Source organism: Coturnix japonica, chromosome 19, assembly GCF_001577835.2.
Source record: "Coturnix japonica isolate 7356 chromosome 19, Coturnix japonica 2.1, whole genome shotgun sequence".
NCBI lineage: Eukaryota > Metazoa > Chordata > Aves > Galliformes > Phasianidae > Coturnix > Coturnix japonica.
This window is the reverse complement of record NC_029534.1, coordinates 714,906-728,114: the sequence shown is the minus strand read 5'-3', so window position 1 is coordinate 728,114 and position 13,209 is coordinate 714,906. Positions and strand designations below refer to the sequence as shown.

General features: G+C 45.6%; 1 long non-coding RNA gene across 1 annotated transcript; it reads left to right on the top strand.

The window, feature by feature from the left end:
- Window positions 1-5,717: 5,717 nt before the first annotated feature.
- LOC107322441 lies at window positions 5,718-11,875 on the top strand. Its single transcript, XR_001558948.2, has 3 exons — window positions 5,718-5,827; window positions 7,784-7,846; window positions 11,524-11,875. It is a non-coding gene; the product is annotated as an uncharacterized LOC107322441 (long non-coding RNA).
- Window positions 11,876-13,209: the final 1,334 nt, after the last annotated feature.

The window sequence follows — 13,209 nt, the reverse complement described above, 5'->3', positions numbered from 1 at the left end:
TTTGCTATTTCTTTTGATTGCTTGTTTCTCCTGATTTTTCTTTTTCACCCTTCCTTATTCTTTCCCATTTCATCTCCTTTTTTATTTCTAGCTTTGTTCTCCCCTATTCTTGCTCTCTCTCCCATTGTTTTGTTCATTGTACATCACTGTTTTGCTATTTCAATTCCCCATCTCCTGTTTTCTTCTAACAGGTTTGCATTTGGAGCTGGAACCCAGTTAGGGTTGAGGTTGGGGTTAGGATTAGGTTAGAGAGTAGAAGGTGGGTGGGTAGAGTTGGGGTTGGGCTCTGGTTGGGCACCCATTGCATCGCCAAAGTGGTGGTTCCTGACCCTTGAGGCTTCTCCACCATAAAGCCCTGCAAGCACTGGGGGAATCCTGCTTTCAGGCAGCACAGATCCATGGAGCTTGGGGACACATTGGTGGGGTCAATCTGTGGCCATCCACTGAGAGGATTCATGCAGAGGGAAGGGGAAAAGGGTTACAGGAAGTGGTGGATCTAAAACCTTGGACTCTCAGTGGGCTGTGATTTTTAATATGGGGGAAAAAAAGCCACACAAATCCTCCACAACCATCCCCCAAATGAGATGGCTGAGAGAAGAAAGGATGCCCAGAGCCTCCTGTCCTGTGCTACAACAGTGGTGGGACCAAAAGCATGGGGAAAAGATATGAAGGGGGTAACAGCCAGGAAAGGGAGATGGCAGAGATTGGGGTGGAATCAGTCAGGTGGGAAATGATGAAATGTCTGCTGATAACAGAGGTGTCCCGCACAGCATGGGACCAGGGGAGCAGTCAGCCCTGCCATGCCCAGCCCTAATATGTGGCCATGGGAATATGAGGTCCCCGACCCCTTCCTGGTTGATGTTTGTCCCATCTGCTCAAAGAAAGATTGAGCTGCTCCCCTGCCCCAAAGTATCACCACTTTTTCATCACCCCCTGCTGGAGCTGAGCATCACTCCCAGCTGTGCACACCCCACCGGGAGAGCACAGCCGGGGGCACGCAGCTGCCAGCCCCATCACTGCAAGGTGATAGTGTGGCCCCGCTATAAATCATAAACCCTATTAATTACAGGCAATCCATAGAGCAAGGGCACGGTCTCACATTTACTTTCCCACTAGAATAATTCCATTGACCTCCCCTGTTTAAGTGTAACAGCTCCTGCTGAGCTGCTTTGTTGCAGTTGATAGCAAGATAATTATAATCCCATCAGTGGTTAAACTGTTTCAATAGGCAAAAGACACACGCTTCAGCCTTTGATGGATATCTAACAGCTCCCAGAGATTTGATATTAATCAGCTGCTATCTCCGGACTGTTGGGAGGTAAGTGATTGCTGACAATAGCTGGTGAGGGGAAAACACGGTTTTCCAGTGATGCACGTGTAGAAAAACAGTGTTCTGAAAGCAGAGTGCTTGTGGGTGCATCCCAGAGCTGGCAGTCACCTGCTCCAGTGCTCTTGCTGTGGGTAAGGGAATGGTGGTGGTGGGTCGATGGTTGGATTGAATGGTCTTGGTGGTCTTTTCCAACCCTGGTGATTCTAAGAGCATCTGTTGGTCTGAACAGAGGAGGGGGATGGCCAGAGTCACATTGTGGGGATTAAAATCTCCCATTAAAATGTTGCTTAATATTTAATTGCTTGTTAAATCGATGCCCCCTCCTCCGCCCCCCAAGTATTTGAGTCCTTTCTGGGAACAGGTGGCCAGGTGACACGTATTTGTTATTCAAGACACTTAACATCAGAGTGCTTAAAACCTCAAAGCCAAACGAGCTGCTTCTCATGTTGTAATGAACAATTTCCCCCATGCTGAAAATATGGGCGTGAAATTGCTAAAAGTAATAAGCTCATCCATTTCTCTGCAATTTTGCTATTAAACTGCAATGAGACAGACAATCGAGTCAATAATACCCATGTTCCTCTGAAGAAATCAGCTGTGCAGAGGGCAGGGAGCTCCTCCCATAGAGCACAGAGCTTCTCCCCAAACCCCTGGGACCTTGAAGTGCATAACAGCACCCTGTATATTGGCCTCTTTAAATGTGGGGGCCCTCAAAGACTCCAAACAGTGCATAAAAAGCGTAATTGTTTCCTGAGGAGGACTTTTAAAATCATTGTTATTATTTTTAATCTTGTTAGGCGCACTCACGGTTCTGTTGTTTCTTTTCCTTTGATTATTATTATTTGTGTGTGAACATTGAGTGCGATTGCTGTAACTGTTGGCCTGGAAAACTACCTGGGAGGTGTTTGCTGCAGCATTTCATGCTTCATCACTGTTATTTTTCAGCTCTGCTGTGTGCAGCCTGCTCCAAACATTTATTACTGCTTGCACAGAGGCCACCTTTTGCCCACTAGGTTGGTGTCAGTGCCCCAGTGCTCACAGCAGAGCCCTGTACTCCCCTTCTGTGTGTGTTCACATACCCCTCCTGGAAGGGAAAGGCACCGTGATGTAAGTGCATAAGAAAATAAGAATAATTAAAAATAAATCCCCCTAAACCCTACAAGCACATCAGAAATCCCAGTGCATGACACCCCTGGGGAGGTGATAGGGCTCGGTGTCCTTAATGGGAGCCAGGACCAGGAGCAGTGACTCTGAGTGGGCAACAGCAGCATGCGGGCAAAAGAAAGTCAGCTCAGTAGGGTGAACATGGGGTGATGGGTGCTGCTGCTGGGTACCAAACCCTACAGAGCACATCCTTTGTGTGCACAGAGAGTGAAGTTCATGCTTTGCATGAAGGCCTTTCTGCTGCCCCATGTCCTTGTCCTGATGGGTTCGATAAGTGAAACTCTGCAAGAGCTGCTCAGCACTGAAAGCTGCTTCCCCAGTGCCACCGTGTGCCTGGAACTCAAACAGCCTGCTGTGTTTGCAGGATCAGAAAGCACAGCATGATGGCAGGGTTATGGGCAGTCCAGGACTTAGTCTATGGGGCTAAGAAATCCCAAACTGGGCAAAAATATAGTGCTGTGAATGACACCTTGGTGTGGGACAGTGCCTTGGTGATGATGGGATGTGTTGGAAGTTTGGAGCAGGGAGGTTTGGGTCTGGCTTACAAAAATGGTCCATGTGAGGATGGTTGGTGCCAGCACAGATCAGGACAGGAAAAAGGGAAAAAAGAGGAAGGTGTTGTGTGTCTGAAATGTGGTTCCCTTGCAGAAGTGCTGTATTGTAAGGCTTTGTAATGAGGGACCAGGGTGGTTGTGCTGAGCTCTGAGTGCCCATTGCTGCAGATCCAGTCCTTGTCCCCAGATCCAGCTGTGCCCCATCCTCTCCTGCAGGGCCAGGTGCTGTCCTGACCGATTCAAATGCTCACCTAAGTTTGAATCATCCCTATTGAAAAACTTTTACATGATTGTCCCCAAAAAAGATGAAGTGGCTCCACCGAGCGGTAAGACTGAGTATTTACTTAAACCTCCATTTGATGTTAATGGCAACAGCCTCGCAAACTGCTTTGGGTCTGGGTCAGAGCAGTTCCTATGTGTCATAGCCCAGGACGGGCCATGCTTGTCAGGATGGGGATTAAATAGGTCTTGGCTTTTCTAGCGTGGGCTCATGTGGGCCCAGTAACAATGTTGGAGCAGTATTAGAGGCATTGCAAACAGCAGTAATGCTGTCCCAACCCTGCACTGTGCTGCAGCATCTGTGCTGAGCCACTGGTGGTGACATGGGCTATGACAAGAGCACAGTTGTTCTGCTTTATGCACTCTGAGCTATTGCAGGTGCTGAGCAGAGGTACCCACTTAGAAATAAAGCCTTTGGAAGTTGCACTTGAGTTTTTTCATAGTAAGCACGAAGCCCTTGTAAATAAGCTGGGGGACGCATCCTTTTGTATGGAGTACTTTGAAGGAGGGGGAGCATCTGATCTCCATTCCTCCGTTTGCAAAGCTTCTGTAAAGAAAAGCCATAGGCACCCCATCAGTCTGCACCTCCCAGCCCTGTTCTTCTTCTCAAAAAGCACTTTTACTTTCCACCACAAGAGGTCCTCAAGATGTAAGGCAAAACATCCAAAGCGAGGTTCGGCAGCGGAGCATTAAAACATTGCCAGTACTGTTAAGTCGGTAGGTAGGAAAAGTTGCTGCCCCCCTCCAACACGCCCTGCTGTTTGGGTCTGGATCTCCTCAGTGGCTCTGGTCGTGTGTCCCAATCCCAACTTTTGTCCCCTTTCCTTGTCATTCAGCACCCACTGTCCCCACTTGGAGCTAAGTGCATTTCCTATCATGTGTGGTGATGCTCTCATGGGCAGTGAAATCTGCAGAGAGACCCTGAGTAATACTCACCTTGAGCTTTCCTTTTCATCAAACCCTTTGGTGTTACTCAAAGTCTCGGCACAAGGTGTCAGGATGGATTTATCTGTGCTCGTGATTGGTTTCAGCTTATCCGCAGGCAGAATGGGAAACAATCTTCTCTTTTAAATGTTAATAGAGGACTTATTCTTGTCTTGTAGTCAGATTTGGTGATGCTTGATTTACTCCTCTTGCTCCGTCTGCAACACTGTCTGAATATTGCACATGTATTTGTGTGTATTAAGTTTCTACACTTAGTGATACTCTCTGGTCAGGGCACGCAGGGATGTGGGCAGGTGCCAAGTGGAGAAGACCAGCTTCTATTCTGTGATGTCCAGCAACAAAATAAGGGATAACAGGCACAAACTAGAACACAAGCAAGTTCCAATGAACACAAGGAATGATATATCTGCTGTGAGGGTGTCAGAGACCTGGAACAGGCTGCCCAGATGGGGGAATCTTCTTCCTTGGAGATACTCAAAACCACCTGGACACTTTCCTGTTCAACTTAGTGTAGGGAACTGCTTTAGCAGAGGGTTGACCTGCAGTGGTCCCCTCCTATGATTCTGTGTTTGTAAAACACTGCAAGATTTAATGATGGAAACGTGCAGCCTCCCCAGCAGCCCTGCAAATAGGAGATGGCTGTTGGATGCACTCACATTTTAACTGAAGGCAATGACAGTTCTGCTAGGGGAAAAAAAATATAAATGAAAAAGAGGAGTTCAAATAAATGCTGGCCTGGAGCTCACGTTGACAAGCTGTGTGACTAATGCACTACCTAGAGGAGTCCTAGCAGGAAGCGTGTGGGCATTAATGCCAGCAAGTACAGTACCAGCATGGATGGAGGAAAGGGGGACGAGAGAGGTACCAACATTTGCATCACCTGGTCTATCTATAGCTGCCTAGCAGGATGTCTGGGTACTGGATCCGGTGGGGCTTGATGAGACGTCCTTGGGGACCTAGATTAGGTTATGCAAAAAGTCCTCCTTGAAGGATATCTCTCCCCAGTAAACCCTGGAGCAAGCCACAGCACTCCCATTAACATAGGAGAAAAAGCTAATGAAGATTAATGTCATTGGCTGGTGATGGGGAGTGGGGAGGGTGGTTTCATTGTAAGTGGTCAGAAATAGATTGTCTCTTGGCATTCGTATCCTTACATCCCTTTTTCTTTGGGTGTATTATTTAACCACAGCTTCATACAAGTTCTGTAGGCAGCTCTGTGTGTCGACCTGCTCTTTCAGTCCTGCAGAAACAGCCTCACCCAGCACAGCACCAGCACAGCCCTCGGGGCTTTCCTCTCCCTTCATGAGATTCTATTCCAAAGTCTCCATTCCTGCAGCTCCAGCCCATTGCTCTTGTCCTTTCTGCCATATATGAGGAGTCAAAGCACCCCATGTTTTGCAGACTGTAAGGATGTCCTTTGGTTGTGTGTGGACTCACCCTGTGGTTTCTTTCACTGCTTCTTATTGCAGAGAGGAGAAAAGCAAAAGAAAAAGGACCCAAAAGTTGTTTGTGACCATCTCCATTGAAGGAAATACAGGAAAGCGATGCTAATGAGGTAGTGCTGCCTTTTCTATTATGGAGGCGGGGGGAGGGGGGTTTGCAACTTGGCAGACATGGCAGGAATACAGGATAATCTGTATTTTTAATCTGATTTGGCTTAGTTTATTCAGCTCATACCCCTTCAAGAGCTTTAGATAACATTGGGGTCCTATGGAGCAACGCTAGCAATGTGCCCATTGCTGTGTCAATTGATAAGGCCCCTTCACACCAAGTGCTCTGGATCACAGCTGTTAAGACAAGGGGTTTTTAGCAGGCATTTCAGGGTTTTTTAAATGGGTACACTTACAGTTTTAAAGAATTGCTTTAAAAGGCAGCCAGGGACTTGGTTTATCCTACGCAAACATTAATATTCTTCTAAATTGATCCTGCTTAATTCACTGTGGACAATACTTAATTCAGTGTTATGCTATTTGTGCTAAGTTATTAGCTGGAGTGATGCGTGTTGTAGAAGCACCATCAAGCCGTGCAGCAGCTTGGCAGATGTGGCAGTGTTTACCTTCCCTACTAAGAAAAGGGTTGCTCATAGTTTTCTCCCTCCTTCCTTTAGGTTCAGGGATGTGGGTTCACCTGTTCTGGACATTAGCAGCAGCCCTCATGGTTTTCACTTGCTGATGTTTGTTGTATATCACAGGAGAACAAACTGAATGCATATTCAGTGGGCCCACCCTGAGATGCAGGCTGCTCTTAGAGCAAGGTGCTTTGGTTCTAACACCCTACATAGCCCAGGTTTTGGTGGTGGGGGTCTACCAAAGGTCCCAAATCGTATTAGATTCCTGAAGGAATAACACTGCTGCATTCTATAATGTCTTTCAGAAGTTATGCTCTAGGAGAGACTTTGCTACAGAATTCTGTTCAGGTCCATTGGTTTCTTCCAGCCATGCTGTTCTGCAGGACTCGGGCAGCTCATTTATGATGTATCGGAGCTGAAGTCATCCCATATCCTAAAGTTACAGTGCATTATGATCACAGATACCTTCACAGAATCTTAAAATGATAGAATCATAGGAAATCCTGAGCTGGAAGAGGCCCATAAGGATCATCAAGCCCAACTTTGTACAAGACTATCTAGAAAGAATGCCAATAGCCTTCTCAATCTGGTATGGGGATTCTCCTAACCAGAAGAATAGAGGGTGCAGCCAATCATCATTTCACAGAAGCCAGCAACAAGGTTGATGATAAAAGCTCACAGATATCTGGGTTTGAGCTGGAACTATCTGCTATTGTCAGTATGATACCTGCCCACGCAGAGGGCTGTTTTCCATGTGCAGCATAGCTGGTGGAGGAGCTGAAAGCACTCACCCGTTGCATGTAGTGCATTGACTTCTGATAGACCTGCAAAGAAAGAGTCTGCACTTTGCGCACAGATTATTGTCAAGAAGTGCAGACGTAAGTACAGTGAATTTGCTGCCAAAAATAGCCTGGCTCTCATGACTGGCATTAAAGTGTCTTGTAGGGCTCAGTGCAGCAATACAGCCTGTGTGCATAGCTTCTTTTACCACTAGATGTCACAATCTGTTGTGTGTGTGTTGAGCATCTTTTTGTTCTGTTTTTTTTCTGTTTTAACATCTCACTTGCATGCCAGAACATCACTTCTGCCATGCTCCAAATTCCAATCTTTGCTGCAATCTCAAAGCACGTCTGGGCTTTGATTTGCCTTTCTAACATTAAACTGCTTCCATGTCCTTCCCAAAAGCGGTGACAACAGCAATGGACACCTGTTTTCTTGAAGCTCCTATCTCAGCAAAAACTAGTGACCATTTTAGGTTTTCTGAGTTCAAGTCCAGCTTAGCACTGTGCATCTATTCTATGGGCAGGGTGGGAGGTGAAAGGAAAGCAAAAGAAAGGTGGGGAGACGAGGGTGCTAATGCCAGCCTGCTGCAGGTTGGTCTCTTTGCATGCTGGGGTGAATGTGTTTATGGTGTGCCTACGGTCACAATCTGTCCTCTTGCAGACTTCTGGGTTCAGGTGGCAACCAAAAGGAAGTTCCAGATGGGGGAGGAGGATAGAGAAGCAGGTAAGCATGGCCACCTGAGGCTAAAGAGCCCCACAGCTGAGTTTGCTCTGATGGTGGGAGTTTTTCTCATCTTTGAGAGAGAGGAGGTGGGATGCCTGATCTTTGTTGACATTTCTGAGCTTCCTTCTACAACCTCAACTCCAGAGAAGTTTGATTTCTCTCACTTACTGCTGAATATGAGAGGATGGGTTGCATTCCCCATTATATCATGCTTTCTGCCTTGGGGGGTCAGTGCTTCCTGGAAAGGAAACTCCATCCTCTTCATAGGTCTTTTGTGTTACAGATCCATCCACTGCTAGAGATAAAATGGAATGATGTGGCCTCTTTGTGTGTCACTGAGGAGCTGGAGGTTGGTTGGGAGGTTGCAGCAACGTTTCTCTCAATGCTTGTGAAAGAGGGAGAGCAGCAGGATGACCTTCAGTAAGTTTAAAGAACAGCCATTGATTTTAGCAGCTGCCAAGTTCAATAACAAACTCATAATGGAGGCTGTCTTGAAGGAAAAATGACTTTTTAAAGCTATGATGGATTTCTTAAAGTTAATTTTCAGATATAAACACAATTACCAGAACTCCTAATTACCCATAAATTATCTTCATGGAATATGGCTCCCTGGGATGGAAGATCTGCTCTGTCAGAAGTTCAGGGAATATCAAAACAAACAAACAAGCAAGAAATCAACAAAGAAAGAAAAACTAACATAATTAGGTCCCAAGAGACGCTTATTCCCAGCTTCACGTCAAAATTAAGTCAATACAATTGGATAGTTAAATATTGACTGAATTGTAATATTTAATCAAGTAGCATTCATATTGCTCCACTTTCAAAAGAGGTTTAGCTGGTTGTTTTATTGACTTTTTAATCAATGCTGTAATTATATTGGTGCTCTAATTTCATAATAAGTTTGCATTAATTAAGGTAGCTCTTCTATATGCTGGGAGTAATAGGAAAACCAAATCCAGTGACAAGAATATGCTTTTCTCACTCTCCACATGAGATGCAGATGGTGCTATTTACACTCATTTGCTCTTGCAATGGAAAATGACACCAGGAATTTATATGGCTCAGAATGACCAAATGTTCTTAACTTAGGTCAGCTCCGTTCTCCGTGCTGAGAAAGATCTGTGGAAATAAGAACTTGGGTCAAGTGTGTCACAGGAAGTTATTGATCAGATTCTGAAATATAAAGTGTTTGGATCTATTGGAAGATAAATGGGGATCGATATAAATAGAGAAATACCTGTGCTTACTCAGTCTCTATCTCATCTGGCATCATTCACTTTTGATATCAGCTCTAACCAGAGGGGTCAGGGAGTGGTGAGCAGAGAAAATCGAGCTGTTTGTGATGTGGGAAGATTTGTCTTGGTGCTTAGGGTGCTCAGACTCATACAGCCTGAGGAGAACTGTTAAGGGTTAGCCTATCATTTTTTTCCTAGCAGCTGAAAACACAGCGACAGGCTTGGGGTTGTTAGAGGTAGATGAGTAGAGCTGAGATGATGCCTGCAGCTGAGCCACTCTCCCTGTACGAGCAGCTGCGACTCAGGAGAGTCTAAAGCATGATGTGGATGAACAGCTCTTTAAACATTTATTAGAACTGCCTGTACCACCTGTGCCTCACTGTAACCTTCCCTAATAACCAACGTAATCTGGATGACAGCGGTTAAGGTGAGCATCCCTAGATAGAGATGTTTTGTACCATAATTGAGATAAATCCCTGAGGCTTCCATGCCAGCTGCCCCCATGCTTTGACCAACTCGTCCCCATGGCTGTAAACACGGTGGGACTGGGGACGATGTGGGGCTTTTGGCAGTCTATGAGGTGTTGCTGTAGGTTTCTTGTGCTGGCTGTACAGCAGAACCATTGCTCCTGGGTGTGTGCAGCCTAATTCCGGCTGCAAAAGCCAGTGGAAAAAAGTGATTCCCAGCCCTATTTTTCAGACTGAGAAGGCAAGAAGGCAGATGGCTATTTCTAAGCATATCATCTTTGCAGTTGCTTGGTAAAGGCAGGCAGTTGTTCCTGGTTTAGATTAGCACAGAGGTGTGAACTGCAATCTCTGCTCCTGAAGCCCTACCTTAGCATGCCAGAGAAGTGAACAACTTCCTCGGGATACAGAAGAAGGCATTGTTTCAGCAGAAGGCAGCAGAGCCCTGTGGTGAGATCATGTCTTGGACAGGAGCGTGGTTGGAAGGCCACGAGGATGCGGTTATCCCAAGGCTTCTTTGTCACGCAGTAAGACCTTTACAAAGCTGGACTGTTTCAATACAAAGGATTTTCATGAGTGAAGTCACTGCGACTGGAAGGTTTCTGATATCACCGGGGTCACTCTAACTATAATAACACATTGTTTCGCACTTAGAAGTGATGTAGATTTGTTTGGCCAACGAGATAAAGCATCCCCAAAGTATTAAGAAATGTCTATGAATGCATAAATCAGATGTTTTCGATTGTCGGAGGATGTGTAACGCGACAGCTTTTTGGAGCTGCTTCCATCTGATGCTTCCACATCTGTTGATCATCATCTTGTCAGAGCGAGGAGGCTGTGAGCTGTAAAGGGATAACAGTTTGCCTTGTAAGAATGCTTCATTGATTTTTATTAACACTGGTTGTTAGCTCTACCTGCTGGTATCTGCTCAGCTCAGCCTGGAGCGTTCAGTAGCAATTTCAGAGCAGAACCTAGAGAAAGGGATGGGTAAACAAGAACCTGCGAGCCCCCCCCTGCATGCAGCAGGGATGATGTCTTTATGGCTTATTGTGAAGGAAGCAGCATGTCAATATTTCATAAAACAAACTGGGAAATAATTAAATGTTAATCCTTCCAAGGGAGCGTGGAGTTGGCACGATGGTGCAGTAACAACCTTTGTGCTGGAGCGGGGCTTTCTGCGGGGTCAGGTTCATTGTTCAGCCAGTCTGTAAGAGAAACGCTGTGCTTACCGAGGCTGCTCAGGGTTTCTGCTTTGGTTTTTTTGCTTTGGGTTTCTGAAAAGCCAGGAATTGATTTTAAACTTGGCAGCTTCTACATAAAGGAGCCTTTTTATTCGTGCAAGTTCACTCCTCTGATTTGGTTAAAAGTGCTGGAGTAATTACTATTGTGATCTACATCCAGCTTCCTGCCTGACAGATGTCAACAGTGTGTACCCTGAATTCTCAGAAGCCATTTATCATGGTGGCACTGTAACTACTTTCCCAAGAAATAACACTGATTTGCAGTACCCCTAATATGTGATCTCTTTCTTCCTTAGAGCCTGTCACCACGACCGGCATAAGCAAACCCATATGCCCAACATCTCTTCTGTTTTGGCAGCACTGTGTAGTCCCCCTTCAATTGTTTCTTCTCTTCTATCCTCTGAAGTGATGCTTGTTTTTCCAATTTACAGGGGGAAACCATTTAAAAATAATTGCTATTTTCATTTGTCCAAAAGCCAATGAATCAGTGATCAGTCTCCAAATGAGTAGGAAAACCTTTATATTATAAAATTGCCTCTTGAAAATTGAGTTTAAGTAACAAAAAATATTCAGAGTAGGTGGTTGAAGGACTTCAGGGTTAAAGTATGGGTTATACACTTGCAAATGCATTTACTTTTGGCAGGACTGTGTTGGCAGGGCCTAATTTGGAGCCTGTTTTTGGTACCTGCAGCTTTCTTTCAGCGTAAGAAGCAAATTCCATTTTCTGTATTTTTCAGGCTTTGGGGTTCTTTCTGGTTTGAAACAAGAGGAGACACTAAAATTGGCACCAGCAGTGTAGGAGCTGGCTCAGCACAGTAAGTACAAACATCCCGCCTTCCTCAAATCCTGGTCATAAGCTTCCTCATGCATCTTCCCTGGTCTGGCTGTTCATAGTGTCTCCAAGTAACTTCTTAAACAAACTCCTCCTTAGAAATAGGGATAGAGAGTCTGTGTTTTCAATTTCTGGCCATAGAATTTGGGGAATCAGTTACCCTCTTGCTTCTCTTAGCAAGGCTTGCCTTCAGACTAGGGTCAAGAGATCTATCTTGATAGAGCTACGGTAGACATGGGTTATCAGAAGAGCTCTCACATGCAGCCTGCTCCAAGTCAGTACCTCTCTTCTGTAGGCTAGAGACAACACAATTTCCTGGGCCATGATTTGGATGATATTTCAGATTTAGTGGTAAGACTTGTGCCATCATGGAGTTATGAAGTAACCAAAGTTAGAAGAGACCCACAAAGACCACTGAATCCAACCCCTGGCCCCACACAGCAGCACTCAAACCCAAACCCTACATCTCAGAGCGTGGTCCAACCACTTCTTGAGCTCCAGCAGCTTGGGGCCATGCCCACTGCCCTCTAGAGCAGAACCTTTCCCTAACCTCCACCTGACCCCCCTTCCTTCCCCCTGATGCAACTCCATGCTCTTTTAATTATGATAACACGCAGATGCCAAGGTTGCTGGTGCTTGTCTGAGCACACAAAGCAGTCTGTGTGTATGCATACATCCCAGGGGCTGATCACCTCAAACACACTGCTGGGCCAGTCAGGAGGATGCTCTTGATATTCAGATCACATAGCGTGCTGAACATGCAGATGAGTTTAATTTATATTTAATCAGCCTCTGCAAACAGCAATCACTGGAGAGGTTTTCCGTACAACACGCAGTGATTATGCTTATTACAGTGGTACTGTTCATACTGACAAAGCCGGGGGTCTCTCAACCCTTCCATTTGAAATCTTTCACTCTGGAGGTTTTAATGTTTGCTGCAGAACACCCTGCAGGCTGGGACTTGAAGAATCAGGACCACTATTTGTCCATGTCTACATCTTAGCTGAAGCCTAGAAGCAATCCACTGCCAGAAAGCAATCCAGGGAGCACCACTGAATGCTTGAAGTGATTCCCAGTCCTATCTGTGCAGCCGCAGGACACAGGAAATGTGCCTGCCAGCATCCCCAGCATCATGCTACAGGTTGCTGACCTGGTGTTTATGATGCTGCACTGCATTTGTCTCTGTAGTGACAGTTTGGTCGGCCTGTGATTATCTCAGTTTTCTGTCATTACATGAGAACTGTTTTTGACAGCTTCCTCTAAAGCCGGCTCATTACAGGCAAATAGAGATCTAAACAGAAATTGGGGTTAAAAGACATTTATTACAGTGTGGCAGGCGTGCACTTGGTATCTTCAGTCTGATACTACCGCACTCGTAATAATGTGGGAAGGTGGTGGTAGGGCAGGGTCTTCACTCACTGTAAATGATGTTATAGGAACCATAAGCTCATAAGATGATAGAATGCTTTGTATTGGAATGGTCATTCCCTTATAGCCAGTGACAAAAGGAACAGATGGCAATGGGATCACCTGCTTTCAAACAGGTTTATTGCCCAGATCTCCACATCTGTATTATTAGTTCCTTAATTGT